General features: G+C 36.4%; 1 long non-coding RNA gene across 1 annotated transcript; it reads left to right on the top strand.

Moving 5' to 3' along the window:
- Positions 1-6722: 6722 nt before the first annotated feature.
- LOC138368786 (uncharacterized) lies at positions 6723-11275 on the top strand. Its single transcript, XR_011229687.1, has 3 exons — positions 6723-6856; positions 7553-7659; positions 10722-11275. It is a non-coding gene; the product is annotated as an uncharacterized lncRNA (long non-coding RNA).
- Positions 11276-21017: the final 9742 nt, after the last annotated feature.

Raw genomic sequence — 21017 nt, 5'->3', positions numbered from 1 at the left:
GGGTTCCACCTCCACCAAACCCAGAGTATATCTATGCTTCCGCTGTGTTGTGTCTGTCTGTTCCTAGGTCTGATTGGTACACCGACCCAGTTGTTCCAGCCACACGTGAACCCTTGTCTGTAAAGACCGAGGGGGGAGGCACGTTACACAAAGCCCTCCCCCCACCAGACCCAGTAACCCATACATCAGTTACTTTGGGGATGAGTGACTGTCCAAGAGTCACCCGGCCGACGCCTCACGTCACTAACGAGGTTGTCAGGGCCAGCGAGCTGTCCACATTATAGCAGTCACCGGAGGTGCCATACAACGCCGGGGGTAGCTGTCTCGAGATCACCAATACCCACCTGCTGCGTCATCAAGACTGCAGCCATTCCAGCAGTGTTGGAGGAGAGGTCAAGAAATGGAAAGCGCGTAGCAGTACTCAAGAATTTCGCCGGAAGATTAATGATTACGTCATCTGAAGTAACAAGAAAGCGGAAGTAAGGCGGTCACAGGTGGAAGGCACGGTTTCCCTACAGAGTACCGGGACTCGCCAATAGAAGGTCGCAAAATTGTCTCCTTTGGCCTAAAGTCGGCGGTACGAGGGTATACACAGTTGGTGTTTACGGCCTAGTAACCTGGTGACATCAAGAAACGCCTGAGATGACGTGAGCAATGATGGAAGACGAGATTCACCTGTTCTGCAAACAAGCAACCCGCCTCTACGACCTTCTAACATCACTCCTGCTAAGAGACACCGTTGGTACATCCAGTTCTGCTCTGCTGTGGTCATCTGCGACGTCAAGTTTAACATCAAGACTGCCGTGTGAACTGTGATTGATACGAAGGCGTGTGGACTGTCGAGAGCAAGATTAATGGCCGAAGTAACAGTATTCTACAGCTGTCACTTGGCACTCCGCTCTACTACACTCTGTCGTCATTCAGGAGTACCGGATGGGAGTACAAGAGGACCAGGTATTGATGTCTACACATGAGAAGAAGCAAGATCGACACCGTCATCGTCAGCGACTACATTCAGCATCCAGCAGCATCGATTTTTTTTTTTTTTTTCGATTACTCAATATGAACAATTGATACAAAACAACAAAGTTGGCTCTGAACATCTGTGTAAAGAACATCTGGACACTTTTGTTTAAATGTTGAAAAACAGAGTTAGAATCAATTCTTTATAAATGTTGAAAAACAGATTTAAAATAATTCTGGTATAATATATGAAAATTTAACTATAAATTGGTCAGTAATCAAAATCGAAGCCCCTGTGTAATTGTCTCAGCCCAGAACAAACGGTTATGGAAAATTATGTTGTGCTATTTTTTTCAGAATGTTTGAACACAGGAGAGGCGGACCAATATAAACATTGACACTTCTAGTGAGTGAGAACACTTGGCTGTACAGTCAGCTGAAACCTGTGATATAGTATAGGAATTTTTTTTTTATATTTTTAGATACATGTAATAAACGTTAGGTGTGTTCCTTAGCATGTCAAGGTTGACATTGATGGGGAGTGGTTAGTACACGGATGTGAACTGATAGTTCCGTAGTACGCTCCCGGATGACTGAAAGTTCAGTCTGATGATATAACTTTAATGTTTGTTTGAGCACGGTGTGGCCGGCTCTAGAGGACACATGGACTTGGCTAGTGAAGAGCCAAGAGAGTTTAATAGCTAGTTTTTGATGGTAGAGTAGGGACATGTTATTTAGCTATGTCAGTAAGGGTAGGATGTATGTTTCCTGATATTGGAGGATTGCTGTCAGTTGACAGCTGAGAAATTTATGAAATATGAACATGTTCATTATGATGTTGGACTATTATTTGTCAAACTTTATTAGTTAGGTTAGCTTTTGTTTGTGGCATGAGTTGAATTGTGGGTTTGGATACTAAACCTCGTGAATTTTAACAAATTAACAAGGTTTACTAAGTGCTTGTGCGGGGGGGTTGTAACAGACTAGGCTGTTGTAAGAATTATCCAGAGTGGTTTATCGACAAAAGAGAATGGGAAGCTGAGCCGCATGGTGACCTGACCCCCAGGGAAATTCGCGGTGGAAATAACCGACGCTTTGTTCATATCTGCGTATAATGAATCATCCTATAGTATTCAGTAATTTAGAGAAAATTAGCCTTTATTCATTTTGCATTAAAATTGTATTGTATAATAGTACTGGATACAATATCAAGAGTATTCTAATTATTGAGTTTAAGTCACCATCAGTGACGTCACGAATCAGATCTAACTTTTAAAGCGGAGTGACCGGCGGTCATAGGTCATCAGGGGTTGACAGGTCTACTATTTCTCAAAGTTTTAATAACCATTTTGGGGATCGGGAACAGCTCTGCCGTTAGATGTTTGTAATTCAATTCAGTAAAATAATTCAACCAGTCTGGATCAATTAAGTACAACAGAGGTTAATTGTTATAACTTAAACCTGGCTAGTAACTTGGTAAAACTTTGACTAGGCGGAAGGATACAAGGTTCTAGTCTGGGCTAGGCCAGACGAGGACAAATCAGTGTGGTCACGGAAGCAGCTGGGATAAGAGGTCAACATCTTACCTCTCCCCAAGAACAGCCCCAACACCTAGAGCTGTGGTCGCCCAAGGTATAGTTGCTATTGTTAAGTATAGAAATAGTCTCATTTGCCACTCAGGTCAAGTAGGGAGTGTTAAAGTGATAGGGAGTGAACACATTTAGATTTTGTTTTAGTTTTCTTTTAATAAATTAAATTTGTTATTAATTTGCATTTTATTGTTTCCATGTGTTTTATGTGTATACTTGTCCTGGTCACGTGGTCCACACGAGGCAGAGTTGCATTGGGCGCCGATTCTAACATCGAATCGGAATTATCATTACCGTGTAATTTATTCCACACTCAAGGTCATCGTTTATAGTGGGGATCAAGCCCCTAGGTTGATTAATTAGCGTGATCGATCCAGACCTCGATCATTGCTCTTCTTTTACTGGTCTGGTGGTGGCAGCAGAGGTGACTCTAGGGTTTTGTTCAGAGCTTAGGTCACGTCATACTGGGTGTAGAATCCTAAGTCGGTCAATCGTATTAGGACCACGTGGCGTGGAGTTGGCTTTGGTAAAAGTTTTGGAGTCCCTTGGTAGAGAATAATAAGTAAGAATACGGGTAGAGGGCAAAGAAGGTAGATAAGTAGAGAGAGGAACTCGAACCCGTGTTACATGTTGGTGGCCCTGGCTGGAGGTGTGTTGGTGGCCCTGGCTGGAGGTGTGTTGGTGGCCCTGGCTGGAGGTGTGTTGGTGGCCCTGGAGGCGTGTTGATGGCCCTGGAGGTGTGTTGGTGGCCCTAGCTGGAGGTGTGTTGATGGCCCTATATATACATATATATATATATATATATATATATATATATATATATATATATATATATATATATATATATATATATATATATATATATATTATGAATATCAGAGGTCCCAGAACAATTATTGTGCATGTGTAGTATGTATATTTATGTAGTATATTTGGCATATTTAATGGCATTTAGTTAATGCCACTTAGTGGCATGTCTCTGCACCGTTTCCAGTTTGTTGATATGCTTTCTAAGATATGGGCACACCATACAACTGCTGCATACTCCAACTTTGGTGTAACAAAAATTGTGAACAATTTCAAAATTTCTGTTGAAGAAATCCTGTTTCCTAGTTCTGCATCTGTTTTGGTATAACACCTCCTTTTTTACTAGGCCTGCAATTATGAATGCCTTTATAACCAGCTAAGTTGTAGAGTTGGGTATAGTCTTTACTTAGCCAAGTTTCTGTTAAAATGAGGGTCCGTCTAATTACCACAAGCTACACAAGCTTCACAAAGCTTCCTGGCAATACGTTAGTAATGAATAAATATAATAGGTTAGGTTGACCCAACTTAACCTAACCGACGCTTGGATCGTCGACTTGATTTGGCGTCACCAGCTCTTTATTTTCGTCTAATTTCTTAATAAAAAGATCCTTTTTCAGATTAAAATTATGTTTTTTCGTGTTGTACATTCAGCACCAACATTATAATGAGTAAATATATCATATTTATTCATTACTAACGTATTGCCAGGAAGCTGAGTGGGTAGGTCTCGATAAATTTCCTGGTATAATATTATTGTTTGCTATTCTCCATCTTAGACTAGGCAAGTTGAAGTCACCTAGGAAGATAATATGAGGTATCGAGTTCTCCATTTTGTTTATCTGTTCTGTGAATTCCTCGGCCGTTGCATCTGGCGGTTTGTATATTAGAATAATCACTAAATTTATTTTCTCTATTTTTAATCCCAATACCTCTACCACCTCATTTGTAATGTTAAGGAGCTCCGAGCATACAAGGTCTTCCATAGTATACAGACCCACTCCTCCATGTGACCTAATTTTCCTATCACAGTTGTGTACTTTTCGAGACTACATTTCAAATATTCCCTAACATACATGGCTTCTCCCCCCTCTTTGTGTAAAATAGTTTAAATCCATTTATGGGACATTCAGCAAATAGTTCTCTATTTTTTACATTCATCAATGTTTCGGTACGTGCAATAGTATGTATTGTTTCATTGCAGATAACAGCATTTAAATTTTTTTTGTTTCTTAGACTTAGACTCGTACTACCAAGTTGCTGTTGGCAATTGGATAATTTTTTTATGAAGTCATTTGTTATTTTTTCCCCTACTTTAGTAATTTATGCTTTTGATCTCAATTAGTTTTATATCCTAGCTTTTTAATTTTTTCCCCTTATATATTGCCATCTTATCTGTCTGCTTTACATGGCTTAAGCAGAGTCATGTCTGCTTAAGCCTTTGTTTTTTACTAATTTACCTGTTTTAATTATTATTTGTTTTCAAAGTTTAGTTTACCCCATTTTATTTGCTTTTTGCAGTACAATACTTTACTAATAATCTTGTAATAGTAATTGGTAATGTAGCACTTGGCCTTTCTCCTTCAGAATGTATGCACACATTATAGAAAGAAGAAGAGAATACCACACAAGATGGCAGCGTATGTCACGGGCCAAAAAGCGACGCCTAAAAGAACAGGTAAACCTCGAAGTCTTTCAGAGGTTGATAGATGGAAAGCGACTGAATACAGGCAACTCCTTCTCTACACCGGTAAGATTGTACTGAAGGGAATCTTACCCAAAGAATTGTATGACCATTTCCTGACTCTGAGTGTAGCCATTTCTATTCTTGTATCACCTAAATTGATTCAGTTAAATTACAGCCAATATGCACATGATCTTTTGCTGTACTTTGTGTTAAAGGCTCGTGAGCTGTATGGTAAGGATTTTTTAGTGTACAATGTACACTGCCTAACACACATATCCTCTGATGCCAAAGAGTTTGGTAGTTTGGACAGATGTTCAGCATTTCCATTTGAAAATTACCTGCAGCAGGTTAAGAATATGGTTCGATCAAGTAAAAACCCTCTTGTTCAAGGAGGATTTAAGGGATTTACTGGAGAACTTGGCAAAGGTATATTCACAATAGTCGTCTCTATTACTAATGACACTATTGCAGATGAAGGTATCTTTGTAAGATATTGCTATGCCACCTCCTTTTTTTATTAGGCCTGCAGTTGTGAATGGCTTTATTATCAGCCAAGTTGTAGCATACAACATAGCATATATATGTATATGGCATACATATATATATATATATATATATATATGTCGTACCTAGTAGCCAGAACTCACTTCTCAGCCTACTATTCAAGGCCCGATTTGCCTAATAAGCCAAGTTTTCCTGAATTAATATATTTACTATAATTTTTTTCTTATGAAATGATAAAGCAACCCTTTTCTCTATGTATGAGGTCAATTTTTTTTATTGGAGTTAAAATTAACGTAGATATATGACCGAACCTAACCAACCCTACCTAACCTAACCTAACCTATATTTATAGGTAAGGTTAGGTTAGGTAGCCAAAAAAAGCTAGGTTAGGTTAGGTTAGGTAGGTTAGGTAGACGAAAAAACATTAATTCATGAAAACTTGGCTTATTAGGCAAATCGGGCCTTGAATAGTAGGCTGAGAAGTGCGTTCTGGCTATTAGGTACGACATATATATATATATATATATATATATATATATATATATATATATATATATATATATATATATATATATATATATATATATATATATATATATATGTCGTACCTAGTAGCCAGAACGCACTTCTCAGCCTACTATACAAGGCCCGATTTGCCTAATAAGCCAAGTTTTCATGAATTATTTGTTTTTCGACTACCTAACCTACCTAACCTTACCTAACCTAACTTTTTCGGCTACCTAACTTAACCTAACCTATAAAGATAGGTTAGGTTAGGTTAGGTAGGGTTGGTTAGGTTCGGTCATATATCTTCGTTAATTTTAACTCCAATAAAAAAAAATTGACCTCATATAGAATGAAATGGGTAGCTTTATCATTTCATAAGAAAAAAATTAGAGAAAATATATTACTTCAGGAAAACTTGGCTTATTAGGCAAATCGGGCCATGCATAGTAGGCTGAGAAGTGCGTTCTGGCTACTAGGTACGACATATATATATATATATATATATATATATATATATATATATATATATATATATATATAATATATATATATATATATATATATATATATATATATATATATATATATATATATATATATTCAAAATTCGTCAGTGTACTACATTTTTGTTGTTGCTTTTAGGTGATGCTTTTAACCAGTGTACGTGGGTCTGATTGTGCAACCATGGTTCGAAGAATAATGAAGATATGAACAAACGGCCTGTGGTCACTATACAGTCTGGAAGGGCAAAAGAAGAAATTGGCATTTCTACAAAAACAAGAACTATATAATGTTATTTTAAGTAAGTAACCAAAAAATTAAATAATTTTTTTAAAGTTTAAAATTCACTTAAAAATTTAAATTTTAAATTAAAAAATTTTAACCAAAAAACTTAATATTTTTCATATTTGGAACCATTCCATAATATTTTCCCAAGCATAAATGATTATATTTCTATCACTTGCTCTTAAGATTGTTTCATTTAATAGAGGTTGGGCATAATTGTTCTCTGCTGCTAATAGAACTGACTGACTTAGCTATAGGAAAATGTAAACTTAATTGGTTTATCCATTACAATATTGTGCAGTTTATTTCATGATCCTGTGCTTAATACTTGCATAAATAGTAGATTACAAAATGCATTTTTATATCATTAGTATTGAATAATAATAATGCAAATAATTGACTTATAAATGATGTACAATTAATTGGTAGGTGATATTATATTATTAATATTTTTTCATTCTTGCAAAGCCTTAACAAAGCCATTAACATGTTAATATAAACTTGATCACCTTCCACTTATTTTCTCATGTGCTACCTACATGTACAAAACCTTATTCCTAAATGCATATTTTGTTCTGAAGCTTGTCCTTTATATGTTGTGTATCACCATCTCTGGAGAGTTTTATCTGATTGATGTATAAATTACTTTTAATTTTACAGAATATTATTGTTATACTGAATTTATTATTATATAAATAACTTAATTTTACAGAATCATCTATCAACGCACATCCACAAGTTGAGGAGGAGGATGTGACCTTCCAGATTTCTCAAGTACTGAAACATAGACCAAACAGGCCTGGTAGATCTAGGTACAAGGTAAAATAATTTAAATTTTTTTTTTTTTTCCTAATTGTCCGATATATATATATATATATATATATATATATATACATATATATATATATATATATATATATATATATATATATATATATATATATATAATGTCGTACCTAGTAGCCAGAACGCACTTCTCAGCCTACTATGCAAGGCCAAATTTGCCTAATAAGCTAAGTTTTCCTGAATTAATATATTTTCTATAATTTTTTTCTTATGAAATGATAAAGCTACCCATTTCATTATGTATGAGGTCAATGTTTTTTTATTGGAGTTAAAATTAACGTAGATATATGACCGAACCTAACCAACCCTACCTAACCTAACCTAACCTATCTTTATAGGTTAGGTTAGGTTAGGTAGTAGAGAAAGTTAGGTTAGGTTAGGTTAGGTAGGTTAGGTAGTCGAAAAACAATTAATTCATGAAAACTTGGCTTATTAGGCAAATCGGGCCTTGCATAGTAGGCTGAGAAGTGAGTTCTGGCTACTAGGTACGACATATATATATATATATATATATATATATATATATATATATATATATATATATATATATATATATAATATGTGTGTGTGTGTGTGTCGTACCTAGTAGCCAGAACGCACATCTCAGCCTACTATACAAGGCCCGATTTGCCTAATAAGCCAAGTTTTCATGAATTAATGTTTTTTCGACTACCTAACCTAACATTTTCAGCTACCTAACCTAACCTATAAAGATAGTTTAGGTAGGGTTGGTTAGGTTCGGTCATATATCTATATTAATTTTAACTCCAATAAAAAAAGAATTGACCTCATACATAATGAAATGGATAGCATTATCATTTCATAAGAAAAAAATAGAGAAAATATATTAATTAATGAAAACTTGGCTTATTAGGCAAATCGGGCCTTGCATAGTAGGCTGAAAAGTGCATTCTGGCTACTAGGTACGACATATATATATATATATATATATATATATATATATATATATATATATATATATATATATATATATATATATATATATATATATATATATATATATAGTGTGTGTGTAAATACCTAAGTGTAGTTACAGGATGAGACCGTCTTCCCAGCACTCTTTGTCATATAACGCTTTGAAACTACTGACAGTCTTGGCCTCCACCACCTTCTCACCTAACTTGTTCCAACCGTCTACCACGCTATTTGCGAAAGTGAATTTTCTTATATTTCTTTAGCATCTGTGTTAAGCTAGTTTCAATCTATGACCTCCTGTTCTTGAAGTTCCAGGTCTCAGGAAATCTTCGCTGTCGATTTTATCAATTCCTGATACTATTTTGTATGTAGTGATCATATCACCTCTTTCTTCTGTCTTTTAGTTTTGGCATATTTAATGCCTCTAACCTCTCCTCGTAGCTCTTGCCCTTCAGTTCTGGGAGCCACTTAGTAGCATGTCTTTGCACCTTTTCCAGTTTGTTGATGTGCTTCTTAAGATATGGGCCAACTTCTGTTGTTGGGCACCACACAACAGCTGCATATTCTAGCTTTGGCGTAACAAAAGTCATGAACAATTTCTTTAGTATATCACCATCCATGTATTTAAACACAATTCTAAAGTTAGAAAGCGTAGCATAGGCTCCTCGCACAATATTCTTTATGTGGTTCTCAGGTGATAGTTTTCTATCTAGAACCACCCCTAGATCTCTTTCTTTATCAGAATTCTTTAAAGATTTCTCACATAATGTATAGGTTGTGTGGGGTCTATGTTCTCCTGTTCCACATTCCATAACATGGCATTTATTAACATTAAATTCCATTTGCCAAGTGGTGCTCCATATACTTATTTTATCCAGGTTTTCTTGAAGGGCATGACAATCATCTAAATTTCTTATCCTTCCTATTATCTTAGCATCATCAGCAAACATGTTCATGTAATTCTGTATACCAACTGGTAGATCATTTATGTAGACAATAAACATCACTGGTGCATGAACTGAACCCTGTGGTACTCCACTTGTGACATTTCTCCAGTCCGATACATTGCCTCTGATTACTGCCCTCATTTTTCTATCAGTCAGAAAATTTTTCATCCATGTTAGAAGCTTACCTGTCACCCCTCCAATATTTTCCAGTTTCCAGAACAACCTCTCTATATGGAACTCTGTCGAATGCCTTTTTTAGGTCCAGATAGATGCAGTCAACCCAACCATCTCTTTCCTGTAATATATCTGTTGCTCGATCATAGAAACTGAGTAAATTCGATACACAGGATCTTCCAAATCGAAAACCATACTGTCTGTCTGAAATTATATCATTTCTCTCCAGGTGTTCTACCCATTTAGTTTTAATTATTTTTTCCAATATTCCAATTCCAATTTTTTCCAATAATGTGTGTGTGTGTATGTATATTTGTGTTGTTGAATATGACCGAAAGTCATAGTCTTTCTGCCCCTCTCCTTACTGCTATTGTTGTTTCTCGCATCTTTGTATTGCTTGTATGTTTGGGCAATTTTTCCCTTTTTCCTAGTTCTGCATCTCTGCTTTAGTATAAATTTTGTTGTGCCATTATCATATATTTCACAAAACTTGACATACATCTCATTTACTTCATGTCCTAACAGCAAGTGTTTGTCAAATTCCTTAAGGAAATATCTGAGTTCCCCATAATGACCTCTCCACAAGTCAGGTTTTTCAACTGCTTCAAGCTCATTTTCTTCCAGATTATAATGCATTGCATACTTTATTCCCAAAAAGACATGGTCACTTTTACCCAAGTGACAATGTCACTTGGGTAAAAGGAGGGAGGTACTGAAAGGAGGAAAAGGGAGGTACCAAAGGAGGGAGGTACTGAATGATAAATATATCTTTCTCTTTCCTGGTAAATATAATATCCAGCATGGAGGGAACATCCCCTTCCCTCATCCTCGTAGCTTGTTTAACATGTAGAAACATGAATGTTTACAAGGTGAGGTTTACGAAATTATATATATATATATATATAATATATAAAGTTTGTGTGTGTGTAATTTATATAAATAAATAATTAAATATTAATTTTGTTAATATCTTTTCAGGGAAAGCTTGCAAGTACAATTCGTATACAAGAGGGGCAACAAGAGCCAGAGGATGTCTACTAAGAAAATATATAAGTCTTTATCCTCACACTCTTGATATATGGTCTTCTCTGGTCTCTTTATTTTCTCTCCTCACAAATGTCCCTTTTTTTTATTTCTTTTACGTTTCTCTCCTGTTTTTCTTAACTTTTAATCTCTCCTTTCCTCCTCTCTTCTAACACCTCTCGTTTCCTGTCTCTTCTAGCTTCTCTCTTCCTTTACTTTTTATATTTGTGGTATTCATTTATGTCATTTTTATCTTGTATATTTTTCTTGTATCTTTTTCTTATCTTGTGTTTCTCTTCCCCTTCTCTTCAATGATTTCTTATTTCTCTCCTCTCTCTGTTGTTTCTGTTCTGTCTTCTCTCTCCTTGCCTTAATTTTGTTCTGTCTCCTCTTTTGTTGTGTGTGTCTTTCTGTCTCTGTCTGTCTCTCTCTCTCTCTCTCTCTCTCTCTCTCTCTCTCTCTCTCTCTCTCTCTCTCTCTCTCTCTCTCTCTCTCTCTCTCTCTCTCTCTCTTTCTCTCTCTTTCTCTCTCTTTCTCTCTCTTTCTTGCTCTCTCTCTGGCTCTCTTGCTCTCTCTCTCTGGCTCTCTCTCTCTCTCTCGCTCTCTCTCTCGCTCTCTCTCTCTGGCTCTCTTGCTCTCTCTCTCTCTGGCTCTCTCTCTCTCTCTTGCTCTCTCTCTTGCTCTCTTGCTCTCTCTGGCTCTCTTGCTCTCTCTCTCTGGCTCTCTCTCTCTCTCTCTTGCTCTCTCTCTTGCTCTCTCTGGCTCTCTTGCTCTCTCTCTGGCTCTCTTGCTCTCTCTCTGGCTCTCTTGCTCTCTCTCTGGCTCTCTTGCTCTCTCTCTGGCTCTCTTGCTCTCTCTCTGGCTCTCTTGCTCTCTCTCTGGCTCTCTTGCTCTCTCTCTCTCTCTGGCTCTCTGGCTCTCTCTCTCTGGCTCTCTCTTTATCTCTGGCTCTCTCTCTCTCTCTGGCTCTGGCTCTCTCTCTCTCTCTCTCTCTCCCCCTCTCTTTCTCTCTTTCTCTGGCTCTCTGGCTCTCGCTCTCTCTGGCTCTCGCTCTCTGGCTCTCTCTCTCTGGCTCTCTCTCTCTCTCTCTCGGGCTCTCTCTCTCTGGCTCTGACTCTCTCTCTAGCTCTGACTCTCTCTCTGGCTCTGGCTCACGCTCTCTCTCTCTCTGGCTCTCTCTCTCTCTCTCTGGCTCTCTCTCTGGCTCTCTCTCTCTGGCTCTCTCTCTCTCTCTGGCTCTCTCTTTCTGGCTCTCTCTTTCTCTCTGGCTCTCTCTCTCTCTCTCTGGCTCTGGCTCTCTCTCTCTGGCCCTCTCTCTCTCTCTCTCTCTCCCCCTCTCTTTCTCTGGCTCTCTCGCTCTCTCTGGCTCTCGCTCTCTCTGGCTCTCGCTCTCTCTGGCTCTCTCTCTCTCTGGCTCTCTCTCTGGCTCTCTCTCTCTCTCTGGCTCTGGCTCTCTCTCTCTAGCTCTGACTCACTCTCTCTCTGGCTCTGGCTCACGCTCTCTCTCTCTCTCTCTGGCTCTGGCTCTCTCTCTGGCTCTCTCTCTCTGGCTCTGGCTCTCTCTCTCTCTGGCTCTCTCTTTCTCTCTGGCTCTCTCTTTCTCTCTGGCTCTCTCTCTCTCTCTCTCTCTCTCTGGCTCTCTCTCTCTCTGGCTCTCTCTCTCTCTCTCTGGCTCTCTCTCTCTCTCTCTCTCTCTCTCTCTCTGGCTCTGACTCTCTCTCTCTCTGGCTCTGGCTCACGCTCTCTCTCTGGCTCTCATATTTCATTTGATTTAAAAATGTCTGAGATTTTTACTTAATCTAAGTTATATTGCATGGTGCTAATATGAATATTATACATGACTTTTTTCTTTTCTTTCTCTCTCTTTCTCCCTTTCTTTCTTTCTCTTTCTTTCCTTCTCTCTCTTTTTCTTTCTCCTTCTACATGAATATTATACTTGACTGTTTACATTCACTTGTAGATTTTTATTTTTAGTTAATTAGTCCTAAACTTTTGATTAATAGATTTTTATTATTAGTCATAGAAAAACTATAGTGTTATATGTATACTCGGAAAATTTTACTTGTTTTAGTTTTAAGTAACAATAACTGCTTGTAACGTCAGACTGATCTCAGCATGACATGAATCACAGGCTGCTTGATCACAAAATCTATTGTGTTCACATATTGCATATATAGATTTTTAAAGATTTTTAAATTTTTACTTTTATATTCTGTTATAGATATAGTCTATATATTTCGAGCTATTACATATATTTTGTTGTATTACTCATTCTTAATTAAATATAATATTTTAATTCTCTTTTTGTACCCTATTTATTTGTAATTTACACATACATATATAGGATGTCCATTTCTTTCTCAGATATGTCTTCTTTCTTTCTCTCCCTTTCTATTTCAGATATGAATTAAAAAATTATTATACCCTAATTTACCCTAAACGTTTTAATGTAGGTAATTAAAAGATTATAAAAAAGTTTTTAGAAATGTTAATTATTTACGTTCTAAGGTTGTATATAAAAGTTCTCAAAAAACCTTTTCTAAACGTAATTATAAACGTGCTGAAAACAATGAAATGTCGTTTTTAGGATGTTTTAAAAACATGAAAATGTTTGCTGGGTAAAGCCACTATTACGCAAAGCGTTTCGGGCAAATGTAAACTCTATCAGCAGAACTATTCGCTTACTTTGCGTCATTATATAATGGAATGTGAAAAAATCGCGGAATTTAGAGATAACACCATCAATAGTGTCCAAGAAATGTGTAAGTACTTCATTCATAATGATGTGCTGCTCGAAATCTTAGCGAAGTATCCAAAATTTGCTTACTGTAGGTAATGCATGCACATGACTGTAAAGCTGCTGCCCAGTTGGGTGGGTGTGGAGCACATGACTGTAAAGCTGCCGCCCAGTTGGGTGGGTGTGCAGTGTGCAGCAAGACTAGTAACTGTGTGACTCACCATAGATGTAAAGTGCCTTGTATAGTGACTGTTGTGAGCCTCTTGTTGATCACTTGTGACACAAAGATTATTGATGTGTGTATTTGTGTAGGTGATTAGATATGTATGTACGTGTATGTATATATGTATACGTATATATATATGTACATGTATGTATGAGAGTGTGTACATGTATATATAATATTAATAATTTTGTAACTAGTGTCACAAATTGTTATTTGCTTAGCTAAACGAACTAGAGGGTTCAGTTCCTGAACCGATTATGTGCCTCTGTAATCCTTTACACCACCGCCCACGGGATGGGTATGGGGTGCATAATAAAGAAAGAAATAGAGTTGAATTGGCCTGATTAAGACTTTAAGACCATGTAATCTATGTTTTGCTCCACTACTTACTGGTTGAGTATGGGGTGCATAACAAATAATAGCCTCCTTCGGGGGCGCCCTGTTTCTAAACGTGTTAGTCTTAAATCCTTTAATCTCAAATCTTGCTACAATGTACCTCTTAATATATGTTATGTACTCTCGCAACCCAATGTACCTTCTTGTATATAAATAAATAGATTTCAACTGTAAGGGGGGTATAGTTTGCACCTTGTTATTCTAATAATGGATAAATAATTCTAATAATGGAAGCGCTAATTATATGAACAAGTGCCATGTATTTATTCAGACGAGAACAACAGCGAACACAAACCAGCGCATATACGAACGGAATGGTTTGTATGTACAAACTTCTCAGTGAACGAAGTTGTTTCTAGCCCGGTATCCGAAATTGCAGTATACGACTTGACCAGTCCCCGTCTAAACTGCCACTTTTATACAACTACAAATATCTGCGGTTTTACTTAAAAAATATTTGTCTGGGAAAGGTTTTATATAAAGTTTCTATTACTGTCATTCTTGTGACTAATAAATAATTTAAGTTATCAAGATGTTTTCAACCATATTTTTTCAGCGTTCGTCTATTCCAACATGGGCGACCATTTTGGAAACGCGATACTTGGGTTGACCCAACTGATAATTGGGTCAATTCCATTATGGTTCGGAGCACATCCACTATGGGAGAGCTGTTTCCTTCAAAAAAGTATAATCATGTAGCATTATGTTTAAAGAAACAATTCCAAGTATATTCTTTGATTGAAAAACATAGGGATAAATACAAGCGTTAATTGTAAATGACCAATTTTAAACAAAAATAAGAAGTAGGAAAAATGATATGTGGAACCAAACAAAAACATTGGAACGCTTAGGTGATGAGAGGGTAAACAACCGTCGCCATTTTAGCAGCACCCGCCGGTGATGTCCAGCACGAGCATTAAGGGAAAACCTTGACACACACTGTACCTATCATAAAGAAGATGCACCACCATTGACCGCCAAGTGCTCACATCACGTCTAACTCTAAGAAACAACACTCAAGCCTTGACGCTTCTCCCAACATCCGGGGGAGAAAACCTTCACACAAACTGCACCTGTCATAAAGAAGATGAAGACTCACCAGTGTCCACAGTGTCCGAAGGTATTCACCCGTCCTGGACATGTGAAACGTCACATGTTAGTGCATTCAGGTGATAAACCTCATGAATGTCCAGAGTGTGGGAAGAGATTCAGTGAGCATGGAAATATGAAGACTCACATGTTAGTGCATTCAGGTGACAAACCTCATGAGTGTCCAAAGTGTGGGAAGAGATTCAGTCAGCGTGGACAAATCAAGTCTCACATGTTAGTGCATTCAGGTGACAAACCACATGAGTGTCCAGAGTGTGGGAAGAGATTCAATCGTGTTAGAAATATGAAGACTCACATGATGGTGCATACGGATGAGAGACCTTTTCAATGTGCCGAGTGTGGCAAAAAATTTAGAGAACGTGGAACTATAATAAGACACATGTTAGTACATTCAGGTGATAAACCTCATGTGTGTCCAGAGTGTGGGAAGAGATTCAGTCATCTTGGTTATATCAAGTCTCACATGTTAGTGCATTCAGGTGACAAACCACATGAGTGTCCAGAGTGTGGGAAGAGATTCAATCGTGTTGGAAATATGAAGGCTCACATGATGGTGCATACGGATGAGAGACCTTTTCAATGTGCTGAGTGTGGCAAAAAATTTAAAGAACGTGGAATTATAGTAAAGCACATGTTAGTGCATTCAGGTGATAAACCTCACGAGTATCCAGAGTGTGGGAAGAGATTCAGTCAGCGTGGAAATATGAAGACTCATATGATGGTGCATTCAGGTGACAAACCACATAAGTGTCCAGAGTGTGGGAAGAGATTCAATCGTGTTGGAAATATGAAGACTCACATGATGGTGGTGCATTCAGGTGATAAACCTCATTAGTGTCCAGAGTGTGGGAAGAGATTCAATCAGTGTGGAAGTATGAACACTCACATGTTAGTGCATTTAGATGATAAACCTCAGGAGTGTCCAGAGTGTGGGAAGACATTCCGTCACCGTGGACATATGAAGAGGCACAAGATGACACATGCAAATAATAGGCTAAACACTTTGAGTGTGGAAGATAATTAAGAGAATGTTAAAGGATAATGAGGCACATAATGGTATATTAACTTTAATCTAACAGTGTGTTATCACACTGTCAGTTGGATCATGTCGTAGCTCAGTCGATTAAGGCAGTGTCTGGGATGATTTTGGATGTAGGTTCGAATCCTTGTCATGGCCCTTGTGGATTTGTTCAGTTGAATGTTCTTCAGAGGTAATTATATTTTGTTTGAGAAATACACTAAACAATGAAAGGTAAAGATCTAAAGATATTTTATTATATTGTTCTTTTATGAAAGTTAGATGACCAAGCAAGAACTAGAGAAGCTGTCACTGTAGGAAAACTCAAAATTGCTTATAAGTATAGAAAAATCTCTTTAGTTTAGCAAAGATAAAACAAAGCTTTAAATGTTTTTCTTCATATTTATGTAAATAATAATGTGCTTTGTTTTTGCTCTCAGTGGAAATTTATTTAAAATTTAATATACTCTGTAGCTAAGTTATGGACATTTTTGTTGTAATATTATTTAGCATTGGAGTTGGTGAAGAAGACAGTCTGAGACATACTTAAGATGAGACCATTTCATTGGAAGGGAAATGTATACTAATCAAGGAATTTTCTCATCAGATTCATATGCAAACTGATGTCCATTTTTTATTTTTTGCTTAGGCTTATTTACACTGAGCTTTAAATTTCCCCTGTACCTAGTGTTACCCAATCTCCTAATTTTTATGTAGTATTAAACAACTTTATCATTGTGTTCATTGCTGTCTTCTTTCATGTGCTAGCCATATGCTGTATTGTGACTACCAATTTTTGTCAACTACCATTCAAGCTGTCATTGCAATCAATTTTAGCTACCTATGTGCTTTAATATACTGTACCTACAATTTTCTCTCATCTTCTTTTTTTCATTCCATGTAACGGTTATCATTTTTTTGTCTATAAATTTTGCAAGTATTTACCTCCTTAAAATTTTCTTAGATTAAGTACATGCCCGAAACGCTGCGCGTACTAGTGGCTTTACAAGACTGTAATTACCATATTATGTATCCTCACATTCCCAATGTACATTCTTGTATATGCATAAATAAATAAATAAATAAATAAATAAATAAATAAATAAATAAGTTCCTCTCTTGATTATAAATATTTCACCAAAGAGTTTTATTGAAGGCAGACTGGCATTTATAACTGTCAGTGAAGTGAATATGAAATTTAAATTTATATTACTATAGAAATTTATATCACTCAAAATTAACCAGAAATTTATATTACTGTACCCTATTTTATCAGTTATGCTGTAATTGTCTGGGAATAAGACTTTACCCGATTTACCTGAGGGCCACTAACCCTAGTGGCTTCAATGAGAACAGGAAGCTGGTGGCTTGTTGAAGGTCTCACCCCTATCCCCTTTTGCCTTGATGATCTGTTCCAATTATATTTTGAAATTCAACACAGTTTTGGCAGGTTAAGGCTTCGACAGGTAGGCACTTCCATCAATCAATAACCCTGTGGGTGAAAAAGCCCAATTCGAAGTTATATATTTGCCTGATTGGCAATTATATTAGCCTTATTGGTAATTATATTGGCCTGACTGGCATAATCCTCTCTGTCAATTATATTATCCAAACTGGCAATTATATTAAGATGATTGTGAATTACATAAGCCTGACTGGCAATTAAATTAGCATGACTGTCAATTTAAATCAACAAAATATTTATTTATGTTGTGGTGCTCGTGGGTTCTATTACATCCATCAATGAAGAGTTTCAAATCAGGATTAGCATTTAGGAACAAGGTTTTGTACATGTAAATAGCACAAGGAGACCCAGGAGTCTCCTAGGGTGACCCAGGAGCCTCCTAGGGTGACCCAGGAGTCTTCTAGGTGACCCCAAGAGTCTCCTAGGGTGACCCAGGAGTCTTCTAGGGTGACCCAGGAGTCTTCTAGGGTGACCCAGGATTCTCCTAGGGTGTCCCAATGTCTCCTATATATATATATATATATGTCGTACCTAGTAGCCAGAACTCACTAATGAGCCTACTATGCAAGGCCCGATTTGCCTAATAAGCCAAGTTTTCATGAATTAATTGCTTTTCGACTACCTAACCTACCTAACCTAACCTAACCTAACTTTTTCGGCTACCTAACCAAACCTAACCTATAAAGATAGGTTAGGTTAGGTTAGGTAGGGTTGGTTAGGTTCGGTCATATATCTACGTTAATTTTAACTCCAATAAAAAAAAATTGATCTCTTACATAATGATATGGGTAGCTTTATCATTTCATAAGAAAAAAATTAGAGAAAATATATTAATTCATGAAAACTTGGCTTATTAGGCAAATCGGGCCTTGCATAGTAGGCTGAGAAGTGTGTTCTGGCTACTAGGTACGACATATATATATATATATATATATGTCGTACCTAGTAGCCAGAACGCACTTCTCGACCTACTATGCAAGGCCCGATTTGCCTAATAAGCTAAGTTTTCCTGAATTAATATATTTTCTCTATTTTTTTTCTTATGAAATGATAAAGCTACGCATTTCATTATGTATGAGGTAAAAAAAAAATTATTGGAGTTAAAATTAACGTAGATATATGACCGAACCTAACCAACCCTACCTAACCTAACCTAACCTATCTTTATAGGATAGGTTAGGTTAGGTAGCCGAAAAAGTTAGGTTAGGTAAGGTTAGGTAGTCGAAAAACAATTAATTCGTGAAAACTTGGCTTATTAGGCAAATTGGGCCTTGCATAGTAGGCTGAGAAGTGCGTTCTGGCTACTAGGTACGACATATATATATATATTTATATATATATATATGTCGTACCTAGTATATATTTATATATATATATATTTATATATATATATATTTATATATATATATGTCGTACCTAGTAGCCAGAACTCACTTCTCAGCCTACTATTCAAGGCCCGATTTGCCTAATAATCCAAGTTTTCATGAATTCATTGCATTTCGACTACCTAACCTACCTAACCTAACCTAACCTAACTTTTTCGGCTGCCTAACCTAACCTAACCTATAAAGATAGGTTAGGTTAGGTTAGGTAGGGTTGGTTAGGTTCGGTCAAATATCTACGTTAATTTTAACTCCAATAAAAAAATATTGACCTCATACATAATGAAATGGGTAGCTTTATCATTTCCCAAGAAAAAAATTAGAGAAAATATATTAATTCAGGAAAACTTGGCTTATTAGGCAAATCGGGCCTTGAATAGTAGGCTGAGAAGTGCGTTCTGGCTATTAGGTACGACATATATATTTATATATATATATGTCGTACCTAGTAGCCAGAACGTCGTATTCGGCCTACTATGCAAGGCCCGATTTGCCTAATAAGCCAAGTTTTCCTGAATTAATATATTTTCTCTGATTTTTTTCTTATGAAATGATAAAGCTACCCATTTTATTATGTGTGAGGTCAATTTTTTTTTATTTGAGTTAAAATTAACGTAGATATATGACCGAACCTAACCAACCCTACCTAACCTAACCTAACCTATCTTTATAGGTTAGGATAGGTTAGGTAGCAGAAAAAGTTAAGTTAGGTTAGGTTAGGTAGTCGAAAAACAATTCATGAAAACTTGGCTTATTATGCAAATCAGGCCTTGCATAATAGGCTGAGAAGTGCATTCTGGCTACTAGGTACGACATATATATATATATATATATATATATATATATATATATATATATATATATATATATATATATATATATATAAATAGTAGATATGCCTCTGTAAACAGAGGCAATAAGCCTTCTGCAGCCTCTATGTTTCACCTCACATTTATCCCTTATGTATCCCCCCATGTTTTCACCTTCATTGTATTATCACCTGACCTAATGCGGGTATAAAATCAACTAGTATTGTAAGATCTGTTCACTTGAGAATGAACCATGGAGGTTCGAAACGTCGTGCAAATTATACAAATAAGTGTAATACACTCTATAGTAAATCACTTCTTTTCTTCACCTTAAAAGTACGAAAATGAGTTTTGGAGAACTCCTATTTCAATTAAGCCCTGATGCTAAGAAAATAGTTAGAGGGATAGAAGCCCTAAACCAGAAAATAATAAATACAGAATATGCGGTCATATTCAATGAAACATGTTTGAAAGAAAACCTGCTGCCAGTATACACCAATATATATAAATATATATATATATATATATATATATATATATATATATATATATATATATATATATATATAATAATAATATATAATAATTTTTATTTAGGCAAAGGCACATACATAAAGAGATTTTACAAAGTTTGTTGGCTTTATAGATAGGAGCTAGTACATACAATGCCTAAAGCCACTATTACGCAAAGCGTTTCGGGCAGGAAAAAACACTACTGACTAAAGCTTAAAACTAATGGGTAAAAAGAAAAAAATGCGTTGAGTACAAATAAAAATAGAGGTAAAAGAGGGGGGGGGTATATAGTATATATAAATATATATATATATATATATATATATATATATATATATATATATATATACAAAGCTTCATGTTATAGTGAACATAGATGAACAAGCTTGATAACAAGCAAACCAGGTTGTTCAAACACATGTGAACTCCACTGTTACAAGCCAATGTTAGGGATAACATTTCTCAACTCATCATTTTTGGGGAACCTTGATGGATATAACACACACATGTGTCACCGAACACCTGTTATGTTTACCACCTGTTCTGGTGAACAATTGTCAGCGGGTCCATAGAATTACCCCAATCATCCCAAATC

The sequence above is a fragment of the Procambarus clarkii genome, chromosome 26, assembly GCF_040958095.1.
Source record: "Procambarus clarkii isolate CNS0578487 chromosome 26, FALCON_Pclarkii_2.0, whole genome shotgun sequence".
Lineage (NCBI taxonomy): Eukaryota > Metazoa > Arthropoda > Malacostraca > Decapoda > Cambaridae > Procambarus > Procambarus clarkii.
This window is presented reverse-complemented; position numbering and strand designations above follow the sequence as displayed.